General features: G+C 39.9%; 1 protein-coding gene across 5 annotated transcripts in view; it reads right to left on the bottom strand.

Annotated features, from left to right (window-relative positions):
• ZNF366 (zinc finger protein 366) overlaps positions 1-15,893 on the bottom strand; it is a 73,111-nt gene that overhangs the window by 30,534 nt on the left and 26,684 nt on the right. For 2 of the 5 annotated variants that reach the window (XM_058729991.1, XM_058730000.1), the window contains exon 2: positions 402-505. The exons of the other annotated variants lie outside the window; for them this stretch is intronic. The gene's annotated coding sequence lies outside the window, so the exon portion shown is untranslated. The remainder of the gene's footprint in view (positions 1-401; positions 506-15,893) is intronic. 5 annotated transcript variants of the gene reach the window in all.

Genomic DNA, 15,893 nt, shown 5'->3' with positions numbered 1-15,893 from the left:
CATTCACACTCTCTCTCTGTCTCAAAAATAAATAAACGTTATAAAAAAATTTAAAAAAAAGGAAATATATTTCTACCCTTTGTAAGTCAATAGATTGGTATCGACATTCGGGTCCGTAGGTAACTCTTGTGAATGAACCGTTTCTTCTAAGAGTGGTTAACTGAGTGCTCTACAGGAGGCAGAGAGAACCTCACCTACTGGCGGCTTTATGGAGACTTACAGGTGAAACTTTCCTTTCTAGCAGAGCTGGAAGAAAATTCCTCACTTCTCTGATATTTATCACATTTGTCTGATGTTTTACTCATTGACTAGTTCCTGTGCTGCTAGTCAGCTTTCTGTGTAGGTAGGTATTTTATATTTCTAACACAATCTGGTCAGAGAGTCAGAAACTTGCCTGGTACCTTATCTATTGTTGGGATCCAGCGATTGTGTGGGAATTTATCAGACAAGTCCCATGCTCTAGCTTGCTCTTCTTCCCTGATTCCAAGCAGATTTTTGATGTTACCTGAAAGAAGGAATAACTGGTTGACTTGCCCTGGCCTAAGTCCAGCCCAGGTGAACTTCACATCAATAAGCTGCCAAGAACAACTGTGGTGAGGAAGGTGGTTTAGCTAAGGTGTAGCAATGACTAGAGTTTTGCTTTTCAGAAAGCATGGTCCCCCCTTGCTTCATCCTTTTATGCCATCCTTAGCCTATGTGCACCATATTCCTTTGACCTGGAAGGTGACACTGAAATAATATGAATGAATTTGGGAGGGCTCTGGAAATGCCCATTGATCAAATGCTACAGAGGGTATGTGTCACCATAGAGTAGAACATGCCCACATTCTAACAAACAATATCCTAGAAAGGAGGGGGCATAAGAATTTCTCTCAGTTTTTCCACAATTGCAAGTTCCCCCATGATTCTCTGGGCAAATGCCCATTAGTCTCGTGGAAATGCCTATCCTAATGGGAAGAGGGGTCTTTGATTTCACCTTTTCTTTTTCTTTTTATGTGGAAAAAAAATCCTGCTCTATTTCCATCTTCTGATGAGTGATCGCTTTGCATCCTGGATACCAGTTTTCCCCTCACACTTTTTAGTTCAAGGTCTTCTCATTGCCCTGCTTCATGTTGATTTTTCTGTTGATTCTGCTCACTAAAAGCATTCTTGGAAAATGCAGTATATACATTTATCACCTCATGTACTTGTACCTATATCCTGTCTCTTGAAGGAAATACAAGAATCTGGTAATACTTGTTGCCTCTGAGGAGGAAGACTGTATAGCTGGTAGAGGAAGGGTTGGGAATCCAGCATTCGAGTTACCAATTCAGGATGGAGCATTGCCGTCATAATCTGTAGGACGGTGCCCTGTGGGTGTAAGGTTCTCTGGGTGGAGAGGAAACTTTTAATTATATACCCTTCAACTATATTTTTGCACAATGTGACTGACTTAGCTATTCAAATACTTGCATTAATAAAATAAAAATACATATTGATTTTGAAACAGCAGACATTCAGACAAAATTAGACTTGGGATCCCCTTCTTTTTGAGTGCTGAAGAATTATTTTGAAACATTTCTTTGGACTCTTCAAGTTTTCTACCCAAGATCCCTGGTGCCCCTGGAATAGTTAACCCTGGTTTATATTTGGGCATGCATCTTTTTGACCCAGGCAAATAAAGCAACTGCAAAGACTCAGACTTGGAGAAGCCTTCTTGAAGGTGTCACTCAGCAAACTGCTTCAGGTGCTTCCTATGTGCCTGCACTATGTGGGAGCCAGAGGATGATGTCTAATAAACCAAATGCTAACTTAAAAGTACTCACTATCTGGGAGAAGAAACTGACAGATATATGTGGAGGAAAATATTCTAGGAGCTACAATGGAGGATCCTTGGACTGGCAGGTTGATTAGCTGATGAGAGAACAAGAAGCCGAATGACATTTTCTTTCAAGGGATGCCTGGGCGGCTCAGTTGGTTAAGTGTCCAACTCTTGATTCTGGCTCAGGTCATGATCTCAAGGTTTGTGGGATTGAGCCCTGCATCGGGCTCTGCACTGACAGTACACAGATTCTTTCTCCTGCTGTCTCTTGCCCCTGCCCTGCTCACTCTGTCTCCATCTCCATCTCTCTCTCTTTCTCTCTCTCTCTCTCAAAATAAATAAAATTTATTCTTATTTATTTATTTTTTAAATGTTTATTTTTGAGAGAGAGAGCCCATGAGTGGGGGTGGGGCAGAGAGAGAGTAGGGGACAGAGGATCCAAAGTGGGCTCCGCACTGACAGCAGTGAGCCTGATATGGGACTTGAACTCACAAACCGTGAGATCATGCCCTGAGCCGCAGTTGGATGCTCAACTGATGGAGCCACCCAGCTGCTCCAATCTTAAAAAATATTTTCTTTCAAGGGAAACCCTCTTATACTGTTGGTGGCAATGCAAACTGGTGCAGCCACTCTGGAAAACAGTATAGAGGTTCCTCAAAAAGTTAAAAGTAGAACTACCCTACGACCCAGCAGTTGCACTACTCGATATTTACCCAAAGGATACAAAAATACCAATGAAAAAAACATCGGCACATGCACCCCGATGTTTATAGCAGCATTATCAACTATAGCCAAATTATGGAAAAAGCCCAAATGTCTGATGATTGATGAATGGATAAAGAAGATATGGTGTGTACACACACACACACACACACACACAATGGAATATTAGCCATAAAAAAGAATGAAATATTGCCATTTGCAATGATGTGGTTGGAGCTAAAGTGTATTTTCCTAAGCGAAATTAGTCAGTTGGATGAAGACAAATACCATATGAATTCACTCATATTAGGAGTTAAAGAAATGAAGCAGATGAATATAGACGAAGGGGAAAAAAGAGGGAGGCAAACCATAAGAGACTCTTAACTAGAAAGAACAGACTTGAGGGTTGCTGGAGGAGAAGTGGGTGGGGGATGGGCCAAATGGGTGATGGGTATTAAGGAGGGCGCTTGTGATGAGCATTGGGTGTTCTGATGTAAGTGATGAATCATTAAATTCTACTTCTGAAACTAATGTTACAGTGTATGTCAATTAGCTAGAATTTAAGTAAAAACTTTAAAAAATATTTTCTTTGAAGATATTCCTCTATTTCCTTTTTTATCATTAAAACTTCAGTTAGAGTAACATGAAACAGATGAAGGAGTATCTGTGGATGTGAGGAAAACCTTCCCTCTCCCCAACCAGTGCCCCAGCCTTCCCTATCATGTATCCTGCAGAGCAGATGAAGACTTTGGTGACTTGAAAAGTGGGCTGACCTTTAATTAGCTGCACCAAGAAAAGCAGGTGTATATAAGACAAAAATAAATTACATTCAACCTTGGAAGTTCAGATAAAGATGAGTTTGATGTGAAGATTCACAGTAATTACAGAGTCACACACTGCAAATACGACTAATCCAGTTTCTCCATTCCTCCCATCCCTGAGTTTTTCCAGGCTCCTTCCCCAGTGCTGAGAAGCAACTTTGGGATGCTAAGGGTGAGACCCTTCGATTTGGGGCAATGTCAGGTCCTCCCCCGGTAATTACTGTGTAATTAAGTTGTGTAAAAGCTTCCAGGGTAAAAGTCAAATCCTATTTATGCCACTGCAGAATCATAAAATGTCAAAGCACAGGCATGCTCTAGCCCTCAGAGAGAATTAGTGCCTTCTTCCTCTCAACTCCCCTGGTTTGTGCCTCCAGTGACCTGCTTCCCCACAACACTGTCATCCCCTTGTAGTCCAGACTAATTCCTAAACTTTTCTGAGTCTTCACTGCTTTGTGAAATTACCGGGACTTATTAACATATTTAAGTGATAAAATTTCAAATTGTAATAGTTTTCTAGTCGTAAAATTATCTTGTTCTGTTTGTTAGCACAAACAAGTAGATAAAACCACAGAGAAGTCGTGGAATTCTTTCCTTGTACTCTTTCCCTTCTACCTCCCTTCTAACAAATAGGCAGAACGCTTTGTTACTGTTTAGAATTAGTCATCAAAAGAAACAATTTGTTTTCAGATCTGGTTCATCTTGCTTTTTAATCACAAATGTATTTTATATTCTAATCTGTTCTAATAATCTGTTATGTGTTGTCATTTAGAGAGTCGTCCTGGAGAGCAATACTTATTTACATTCCCAGGAAGGAGTACATTCATATTAGAATCCATAACTTTGATTATAACTCATTTCTTTTGCATACCTTGGGTGCTTATTACTTTAAAATGTAATAATACTCCAGGATTTGTAATTGCCTCAATATATCTCTTTCTAGCATTTTTCTTTGTTAATTTCTCCATTTAATAAGTTTTCTCCCATACATCCTAAATGCTAACTTTATGTAAAAAAAATAAGGAAGAAAGGGAGGAAGTGAAGGAAGGAGGGAGGGAGGAAACCAAGAAGCCACCCTGCCAACACCTTGCACATGGACCATGCATTTTGGGGTGATTATTAGAAAATCTTGTTCACTATTCCTTAGAAATGACTCTTAGCTTCTTTGTTTCTGTTCCTAGATCTAGGACTGTAGTTCAAGTGCCCACTTTACTCCTAGGTTACTTTCAACAGTTTCCATCCAATCTTTCAGACCTTTTTTCTCCATCTTTAAAAATTTCTTGAATACCAATGTCACATCCATCTTCTAAAAAGTCATCACTTTTTCTGAGACAACACTGTTCAGGAACCTTACAACAGTAGAATATAGATACTGCTATACATAGTGTGTAGAATTTGCTAATTGCTATTTCAATATTCATTCCTCCTCCTTCCTTTAGAAAGGATTTCTAAAGGAAATACAGGTTTTTGCTTGTGTTGACAATGTGCCCAGCCAAAACACTAGTCTTGTCAGACTAACCCCTTCAGTTAGGGGTTGCCTTGTACCACAGTTCTGACCAGTGAGATATAAGCAGCCAGCTGCTAGGGATTTCAGAGAAACACTTTTGCATTTCTAATGTGGAAACCACTTGCTTTATCTTTTCCTTTTTTTCTTTTTTCTGCCTGGAATGTGGATAGGAGACTGGAAGTACAATAGTCATATTGCAACCATGGAGCAACCAGGTTAATGACAATGCTTTCCACAGAGTGTAGTAGAGGGGAAGAGGGAAATTTTCAGCATGAAACTCATACTCTCTTGCTGGCTATCTTGTTATTAGATAAAATGAATCCTTTACTTGGTTAAGAAAATGTATTCAGAGTTCTATGGCTTATAACTAAACACAGTCCCCACCTGACGCACAGAGCAATGTAAACTCTTCTCCCTGACTCTCAGGTCCTTTAGAACAGATCCAACACAATTCCCCTTCTCACTAAAATCGTCTCAACCCCTGTGAGACCAGGCTTTCACTATTCTGTACATGGAGCAAACTGATTTCTCCCTCTCTGTCTTTGTTTAGACTGATCTGCCATGCAGGAATATTCTTTCCATTGATCCATTCCATCCTTCCAGGCTGAAGTTAAGTTCAGCTTCTTCCTGGAAACCTTTCCACCCTACTCTTATGCCCAGTTACTTTCCCCTTCTTTCACATCCTATTGTATCGCCCCGCTCAATCCTGAGTTAAATACAGGTTTTTTTCTTTGCTTATTGCACTCTGGTTCTTTCATGCTTAGGTTTTGTTTACCCATAAGCTCCCTTCGGCCTGGATCCGTACTCTTCTGTCTGCCATTGTGCCTTGCATGGTAGTGATTGCCATGAAATTACTTAATACAGAGCTCTTACCTGGTTGGGATTCTTACTATGCACTGCTGTATCTACTTTTTAAAGAAATTTTTTTTTCAATTTTTTAATGTTTATTCATTTTTGAGAGAAAGAGACACAGAGTGCAAGTGGGGGAGGGGCAGAGAGAGAGAGACACAGAATCCAACGCAGCCTCCAGGCTCTGAGCTGTCAGCACAGAGCCTACCCGGAGCTCAAACTCACAAACTGTGAGATCATGACCTGAGGCGAAGTCGGACACTTAACCAACTGAGCCACGCAGGCACTCCTGTGTCTGGTTTTTAAAACACGTTTGTCTATGGCTTTAAGAGGACATGTGAATTTAGGCTGTATTTCTGTCTAGTAAGTTAGTATTCCCATAGGCTGCCAATTCAGAATCAGTATGAATTTGCCAGTTGGAGAAAGTTGCAGCAGCAAACATTGTCATTGTGGATTGTTGCTGTGATCATTGTGTTGAAGTCACACATTATTGACAGAGCATTTGCGGGCATTGGAGATCACTCTCCAGGCCTTTAAATCTAGGTTTCAGCATCAGGAGGATGTGAGATGAGGACTCTTGGAGCCCATTTCTCCCTGCCTCATGAGGACTACAAAGGCCAGTTAAAACACTCCGTTTGGGTGAAGGGCCACAGATCTGCTGTCGAGCTCCTCTGTTGAGCTGGGCTGCCACAGTGGATGAAGCCAGCCCAATACTCTACTTAGAGGGTGGCATTCCTGGTCTTCCACTGAATGCAAAGAAAGAAAGGAGGGGGAAGAGGGGAAAACAGCATCTTTGATTAAGCCTTTGGGGATTTAGTTACTCTTCTATGAATTGGAAATAATCACTGGACTTATGTCATGGACAGTTTTGTATTCTTCCTTGGACACTTCAACTGTGAAAAACAAAAAGGACATCAGCACAGGGAGGGGGTTCCAAATTCAGAACTGAAGTTCATTGTAATTTCTCACTTTTCTATTTTAATTTTTCTTCAATGAGATATCACCACATTAATATACTGGCTTTCTTTCTGTCTGAAACATACACATATATGCATGCATACACCCACAAGCCATGCAAAGCTATATTTTATACAAGTTGTTAAATTTTGTGTGTTATATTAACAAATATAGCCATTATGGAAATATGTATGGAGGTTCCTCAAGAAATTAAAAATAGAACTACCATATGATCAGCAATTCCACTTCTGAGTATATACCCAAAGGAAAAAAAAAACATTATCTTGAAGAGTAACTACACTCCCATATTTACTGCAGCATAATTCACAATAGTCAAGAGGTGGAAACAACCCAAGTGTCTGTCAATGGATGAATGACTCAAGAACATATATACAGTAGAATATTATTCAGCCTTAAAAAAGAAGGAATCCTGGCATTTGTGACAACATAAATGCACCTTGAGTGCATTATGCTAAGTGAAATAAGATAAATACTGCATGATATCATTCGCATGTGGAAATCTAAAGAAAAAAAATTGAACTCATACAAACAGAGAGTGAAGAAGTGGTTGCCAGGGGCTGGGGTGTAGGGGAAATAGAGGGAGCCTGATAAAAGTGTATAAACTTTCAGTTATGAGATGAAAAATCTGAGCATCTAATGTAAAACATGGTGTCTATACCTGATAACACTGTACTGTGTATTTGAAATTTTCTAAAAGAGTAAAACTTAAATGTACTCACCAAAAAAAGAGGGGGGGGGGCATAAATATGTGGGGTAATGCATGTGTTAGTTAACTAGTTGGGGGGAATCCTTTCACAATGTATATGTGCATCCAGTCATCACATTGTTTAAATATTTTAGAATTTTGTTTGCCAATTTTACCTCAGTAAAGCCAGAAAAAAATGGGGAATTCTCTTCAAAGATAAAGTCCTCCTAATCCCTTAAAACATTGGCATGAGTGTGTATTATACAATAACAATCCCTAGTATAAGAAATTGCAATGGCTTTGTTATTTGGTGTATTAATCTCTATTTTAAAAAATTTTTATTAGCAAAACAAGCAAATAAAAATGATAGGGAACATGAAATAATTGTCTTTTGGGACAGACCTTGGGGAAGATGCCCACAGGACCCATTCATAAATGTCTGTGAGTTACTTTGGGGGCACTCTGAGGAGTCTCGGTGTTGTTTAGTAAAAACCTACCAGGCAGTCTTGACAGAAAAGAACAGAGTCAAAGCTTATGAGCAGCAACACTGGGGCTTGCAGGACTCACACGATTCCTTGAGGCCTCAAGGGCTCAGGAGTGACCTCCAGGCTGCCTCCATAAATTGATCTCTGATGTGTCTGTTGCTCACCTCAGGCAAGGCCCATGGGGGTGAGGAAAGAAGGGACTCTTCTGCAAAGATATATAAGATGCAGTGCCTTTCTTTTGGGAGCTTGCCACCTAGTTGAGGAAACAAGCTAGAGTCGGCAGGATCACAGATTGTCTGAGTTGGAGGGACGTAAAAAGTCTAAAACATAAGCCACATTGTAAGTTTCTTAACCATTCAGCGTTCTTGGTTTCCACATTTATGAAATGGGCTGATGTTGCCTACCTTAGTAGTGAATTGAATGAGATCACGTATCTTGTAGAGAGCCTGCCAATAATAAGTGTAGTTCAATCTGCTTTTAGTATTATCATTATTATAAAGTCAGCAAGTTGTGTTCAATAAGTGATGCTGATGATAGGATATCACTTCAAAGTGGAGCCATGAATTAATAGAGGGTGGAAGGGGAAAGAAGGAGGGGGAATGCTGTCAGTAAGTAACTGAGGAGAAGGTATGCCCTGTGAGGCTGCTTCTGGTTATAGTAATGGACCTGGGCTATCCAGAGAGTGTCTCCAATGGTGAGTCAGTCTATAAAAACTGGGCTCAGGGGACACAGTGACACCACTTGTCCTGAACAAGAAGAAGACATGTAACCACAGCCCTGTCCCTAGCCCTGAGTGCCAACAGAGCTTAATACAAGCAAAGAAGTAAAGTATGACCCCACAGTGATGGTGCCTGCATCATTTAAAGTTACATGATCTCCCATCCTCCAGCTTTTCACAGCCCCAAGCTTTATTTTCCAGTGTACTATCAGAAAAAAATCTTTGCCATTCATTTATTTATTCTCTGTTTTGCTCCACTGGACCATAAACTCCATGAGACTAGGTCCTTGCCTATTCTATTCACTGTTGTACCCACCTAGAAGAGTACCCTGCCCATAGTAGGTTAGCACGTTGGAATCACTTGGGAACTTTTAAATGTACAATACCCACCCACTCCCAACACCTAAAAACAATGCCATGCCTAGACCCCTCCCCAGATCTAAATTACACCAGGATCTCTGGAGGTGGGGGCCCAGCATTGGTGTATTTCAAGAGCTCTGTAGGTGATTCTTACAGCCACCCAAGATTAAGAATTACTTGAGGGAGGTTTGCGATAAAGCTCTGTTGAGTATAAATGAAAGAATGTATACAATAAGGGAAAGGTGAGTGGGCGTAGGGTGGTAGAGGAAGGATTCTGATGGAAGAAGCCCTGTGACATCCTCTTTCTGCCACATAATGAGGCTACTAGAAATGGGTCTATGGGTAATAAGATTCTTCTCTAGACAAGGCTGAGTTGATGAGGCATAACCCATGCAATGGCCATTTTGGAGTCCACGTAATCCACAAAGGGAAACATCCTGAGCACGTCATGCTGTACTGGTGGTGGTGGGGTACCACCAGTGCACCATTTGAGTACATATGAGTTTTAGACTAGAGAATCTTCCCCACCACTTTTTTTCCTCCCAAGCCCCAACCTACCCCCAAGGTCCTGCCTTACTACCTGCTAAGAACCTGGGCTGCAGATATGGTCCCCACTAAGGGATGGCTCTTCTTGGCTCTGCTAACCTGCAAAGCTTGACAATGAGGAAGGAGCTCAAGAAGGTTTTCTCCCTGCATGACTATGATACTTTTGAAAGGTTGAGCTGTGGGATTTTTTTTTTTCTCACTTCTCTCTTGGAAATCACCTCCATATGCTGATTGGACTGTAGGATAAGACTTCTTCTTTACATTGAGAAATCATTTCCCATTATATTTAGGAAGCAAAGTGGAGCTGCTGTTTTTTCAGCTTCCCTAGTGACTTTTAATGCCATTTGTCAAGTTTGGTTGTCTTTGAAAAAAAATATTTTTTTGTTTTTGTACAATAAATGACTAAGTGCAGAGTCTTCCCTTGTACTTTGATTGGGAGTTCACACCTTTTAGAATATCCAGCTCATATTTTTAGAAAGAAACAGCTGATACTATTGACATTTAATTCCATTAAAATGCCTCATCCAATTTCCCCTGCCCCATATAGGATACACAGGTTATTGGAAAATATTCAATGACACTAATCCAAATGTCTGTATTAAGTGTGGAGGAAAGGTAGAGTAATGCTTTTAATATCCCAGAAGCTGAGCTAATGACATCGAAATGGCTGATGTTTAGAAAGCCATTGTGGCAGGAAAAGGTGACTATTTTAGGTGCTGTTGATATCTGCAGTGGGTGGGGGGGGTGGTCTTTGAAACTGGGGTTGAACAAGCAGGTTTTTATTCCTGGGTCATTGTGAGTTTTACACAAAGGGCTTTGCTATAAATCAATGCTACTAATAGTAAAATAATGGCTATAATTAACTGAGGATTCACCACATGCAAGGTTTTTAACGTGGATTATCTTGTTCAATTACTACTATTATCCCACAGATAGGGAATCCCGCAGAGGCATTATAAGTATAAATTATTTGTCTAAGGTCACATAGCCTGAAAGTAGCAGCTCTTAGCCAGGTGTTGGTAAACGTTTACTGTAAGAGTCAGAGAGTAAATATTTTTGGCTTTGTGAGGCCTACAGTCTCTGTTGCAACTATTCAACCTGCTATTATTGTAAAGAAAGCAGCCATAGTAGCCATGTAAACAAATGGGAGTGGCTGTGTTCCAATAAAACTTTATATACAAAAACAGGTGGTGGGCTGGATTTGGCCTCAGGACTGTCGTTTGCTAACTCCTACTCTTAGCCATGACACTAAGCTCTCTTCTGAGGCCTGTTGCGGGATTCTTCTGTTCTAATAACCCTCTTTCAAGATCTTTTACATTTACATATGGGCTATTGCAAACACTAATCAAGCCTATTTACACAAAGCCCTACTGGGCAAATAATTGAATTTTTTGATGAATCCTAATCCTCATTGCCAGCAGCACTCTAAATGTTATGATAGGAAAGGGCTTTTATTTATTTATTTATTTTTTTTTTTAATTTTTTTTTTTTCAACGTTTTTTATTTAGTTTTCGGGACAGAGAGAGACAGAGCATGAACGGGGGAGGGGCAGAGAGAGAGGGAGACACAGAATCGGAAACAGGCTCCAGGCTCCGAGCCATCAGCCCAGAGCCCGACGCGGGGCTCAAACTCACGGACCGTGAGATCGTGACCTGGCTGAAGTCGGACGCTTAACCGACTGCGCCACCCAGGCGCCCCAGGAAAGGGCTTTTAGATGAGTGGGATTATAAACCACACAAGGAGTCTTCAGAGGAAAGCTTCCAAGTGCATCTTAGCTCTCCAGAGTTTGTGAGCTGGCAGAGTAGAAGAGGAGTTAGGTTTTCGCAGCACCCACTCTGCACCAGGCACTGTGCAGGGCTCTGCATGCTCTTCCAGTTCTCGAGAGTGTCTTTATGTACTACTCCTTCCATGCAAGTTTCAAGGTGGCACTCAAAAATATACAATACCAACAAGAGAACTAAGGAATTTGGGGCATTCCATAACTTAATCCTCACATCAATCCTGCGAGACCATTATTCCTTATAGATGAGAAATAGAAGCTCAGAGGAGAAGTTACTTGCCTGAGGCCAAAGAACAAATAAGTGGCTGAGTTGACATTTCATCCCAGATGTGACCACTTTCTTTGCCTGTACACCTTCTGTTAGGTCACGCTGCCCGCTTCACAGTAGACTGTACCCCTCACCTTGCTTCGAAACTCAATCACAGACTCACTTAAGTTTGGAAAGTCAGTTAAATTTGATACTGTATTTACTCCTTTCTCTAGAAAGGGTATTTTCTCTAGAAAATAGAAATATTTTCTCTAGAAATAGAAAGGGTATTTTCTCTAGAAAACAGAAATATTTTCTCTAGAAAATAGAAAATATTTTCTCTAGAAAATACCCTTTCTAGAGAAAGGTATACCGCTTCTCTGATATACCCCACGTGCTTCACAGAGTTGCTGTAATAATCAAACATGGTACTGCAGGTGAAGGAAGGATCCTTGCAAAGGGTGAAACACACTGTAGATGTGTAGTAGTGTTATCTATCAGGGAACTGGTTGTAGTTCTGGTGAGGCAGGCCCCTTCCCCTCCTTACCACACTGCTGACCACTGAAAGTATTCCCCTGCACCCAGGGGACCCTGGCCACTGAATCATTCAGATTGCCCAGGTCTGGGAAGGAATTGGTCCCCAAAAATCCCCTGAAATCAACCCAAAGTCCAGGAACTTGGAAAAGGTTATAGAATAGTCATCCAATTTCTAATCACATAAGTGACTCTTATAAGCACACATATTAAGTGTCATTGCTGTGCCTCCCCACACTGTATTCATCCTATTTCTATTCCTCTAGTTTCAGAATGGACTTTTTACCCTCAAGATGAGTGTAAATTCAACCAGATCTTCCAGACTGATCCCCTGCCCAGTTGTTTCAACAACGTGGTAGGGAGCAGTGGTACCTGCTTCATTCAAAGCCTGGAGCTCCACCTCACTGGGGGGAGTCTTGCATGTGTCTTTGCCCTGAACTTGTGACTATTTATTTATTTATTTATGGTTATTTATTTATTTTGAGAGAGTCAGACAGTGAGCATGAGTGGGGGAGGGACAGAGAGAAAGGTGAGAGAGAATCCCAAGCAGGCTCCACACTGTCAGCGTGAGCTGGATGTGGGGCTTCATCCAATGAACCATGAGGTCACGACCTGAGCTGAAACCAAGAGTGGGATACTCAACCAACTGAGCCACCCAGGTGCCCCAAACCTGTGACCTTTTAAAACTCTTGGCTAAAAAACTTGAAAAGTTTGAAAATAATTTGATTATACAAGGAGAAAAATTCCTGTATGTCAAAAATCATGTAAAATTCAAAAAGAAATGGCAGACTGGAAAAATAATTGCAACATATGACAGAGAAACAATATTACCTCATATCGAAGAACTTCTACAAATCAGTCACAAATGTGACTAGTTAAAGTGGAAAACTGGGCAAAAGCCATCAAGAGGGAATGCACGTGAATAGTTCTAAAGACAGATTTAAAACAAACAAAAAAAATTTTTTGAGCTAGTTTCAAGTAACACCAGACACCCAATTCTCATGGAGTCACCAGTAATAGAAATGTTTTGACAAATCATACAGTATCATATCTGGCATGTGTGTAGTCTCTGTATAAACCCACACCTGCCTGAGGCAGTTTAGATGATTGAAGAGAATGATACCAGAGACAAGGATTGGACTGAGTTTCAGATTTAAAGTTTATGAAAACACCATATACAAGTATAACCAATATTTCATCACTGATATTTTTGACACAGGGGGAAACAAATTATATATATATATATATATATATATATATATATATATATACACACACACACACACACATATACATATGTGCATATATATTTGCATATATATGCATATATATTTGCAGAGAGAGAGAGAGGAAAATGGAAGCAGCCTCACAAACTCTTGTCTTGCAACAATGTCTGGAATTGAAGTATACAAGGCCTGAGGCTCATCTAAGGCTAAATTCACACAGGGAGAAAATCCATTCATGAAACTAAATCATCCTAATGCAGATGACATTTCATGAGTAGAGAGTACAACCAAAGTGTGAAGGACAGTTTCCAAATCAGTGTAAAAGTGTGAAGAAATAGCTGGATCTAAAGTGAGTAAGAATTGTGTGACAAATTGATGAGGTGGTGAGGAAAAGCCAATTAAGATACTGACAGGCTTACTCTGAAAGTCTGAATGGTACAGGACTGAATCTGGAAGATTCTGGATAAAGATTATTTCCTTGGAAGGATTAGCAAAAGAAAGAATTCTTTTAAGTGCTTCCTCTTATCCTATTGTTTGTTCCTTGGAGCTTTTTGACTTTGAGCAGTTGGGAATAACTTGGTTTTAGCTGATCTCTCTGTCTCTGTGTCTCTCCCCCTCTCCTCCACTCTGCATTACGAGCAACAGGCTGATTCTGTTAGATTATTAACCTTCTATGTTTTTTTTTTTTAACAAAAAGGGTACATTTGATAGATGACATCATTTAATGGGGTGTTTGGGATATAGCCCCTTTAAGTTTTCATCTTCATTTGTGCTGATTGAAGAAACGCTGAGGCTAACTTAAGATGAGCTATATGAATAAATAATAGAACATCTTTTGACTTACCATCTAGTAAGAGGTAACTCATTTGGATTCCATTTCATAACAAAATATGAGCAAATTCAATCTAGAGTTTAGCGAATTATCTTTAATTTCTGAAACCTTTGGTTTTTCAGAGTAAAAGGCTATTCTGTAGTCATTCATGGGAAATTTGATGTGAGTGGAGAATGCCTCTGCCTGAGAACTTTTTAGGGAGAATCCAACAAGCCACACTTAAGAGTGTTGCTTGGTAGGTTTTATTCTCAAAGAAATGAGTCCTGGGCCGATTTGTATCTTGTGAACTTCATGTGAAGAAAGAATGTTTGGGATATTCTAGGAAAGACCATCATATGTGGACAGTCTAAAACTGGATGGTAAATCAGCCCTCTGGGTGCTCTGTAGACTGCTGGCAAATGACAGGCATGATATAAGGCCCACAGAGTGTTGTGGTTAGCAGAACAGGAAGAAAATCATGAAAGCAATTGAGATAAGCTGGCTATTGATCAGAATGAATTAAACACAAAATGAGTTAGCACCACAATTAGATGAAGGTGAGCAGCTCTATACAATTTATTTTTAATGACTTTTAAATAATATGAATTCATTACCATTGTAAAGTTTAACACTAAAATGTTTGAATAAGAAAATGAGAAGAAGAATACCATTACCAAGAGTAACTGTTAATATTTTGGTTTGTTTCTTTCAAGTCTTTTATATGCATGAATATGTCTTCTTTTCCAACAGTATTTACTGTATGTCTCTATGCCATATACAAATACCACTGTAGTAGATAACTTTTATACATAGATATTGGTTGAGTCTCTAACATTTCTTTAGATTAGATTCTCTAGAAATAGGATTACTGAGTCAAAGGATATGAATCTTCAAGTCTTAGTACATATTACCAAATTGATTTCCAGGAAGGTCAACTACTCATTTCCTTAAATGCATCTTTTTACCATCTTTGAATCCTTTTGTTTTCCACCTGAAATTATATAAGCTGCTAAACTTAACCCAACATTTTTGTAATAGGAATAAAAAATAATTCCAGGTTTATTGAAAGAATTATTTTGCAACATTGTGGTAAATTACACTAAGATATTCTCAAGTTGTAAAAATAACTTTTATATCCACTATTACATTTAGTTTCCACAAAAACCCCATGAGATGAAGAGAATTAATTGTAGGATGTTTCAAGCATGGGAGAGGATTTCAGGCATCATCTTGGTCAGATTGTATTAATATTTCTATGTGACAGAGGCACAGAGAGAAGATGAGAGTTTTAAAGTTCCAGAGCCCAAGTGTCTAGAATCTCAGATCATGTATTACTTCCCACTGGATGACCTTGACTCTATACTGGCTCCTGTAAGCCTTTTGTCATTCCCAAGTTCCTCCTCCCCTACACTTTGTTATCAATCCACTGGGAAGTATACCTCTCAGTCTCTCCCCGTCACATGGATTTGCAGATAACTGGAAATCTAGACTCAGACTCATAAGCAGAGAGAGAGCAGTCTGGAAATGAGCATTTTATCTGTGATGTATATGATGATTTAGAAAAGAAGGATATGGGTGAAAATGAGCCATTGGAGTTGAGATAATCAGGTCTGAACTTGGAGTGAACTTGATAAACCAAGTGGTCAAGGGAAGCTTAGTAAGAACAAGTCTAGGGGCTGCAGGCTCAACATATTTTACTGCCAGACTGTTCTGATCATGAGGACTGCCCAATGCCAGAGTATGCTGACACAGGGAGAATCATTTCCATGGATAATTCTCACTTGCTCACGTGAATTAGATAGCACAGGTGAGTTGTGTCAACAGACAGGAAGAATCCTCAATGAAA

Source organism: Neofelis nebulosa, chromosome 1 (assembly GCF_028018385.1).
Source record: "Neofelis nebulosa isolate mNeoNeb1 chromosome 1, mNeoNeb1.pri, whole genome shotgun sequence".
NCBI classification, from domain to species: Eukaryota; Metazoa; Chordata; class Mammalia; order Carnivora; family Felidae; genus Neofelis; species Neofelis nebulosa.
Note: the sequence above shows the minus strand (reverse complement) of the source record. Positions and strands in the feature narration are given on the sequence as shown.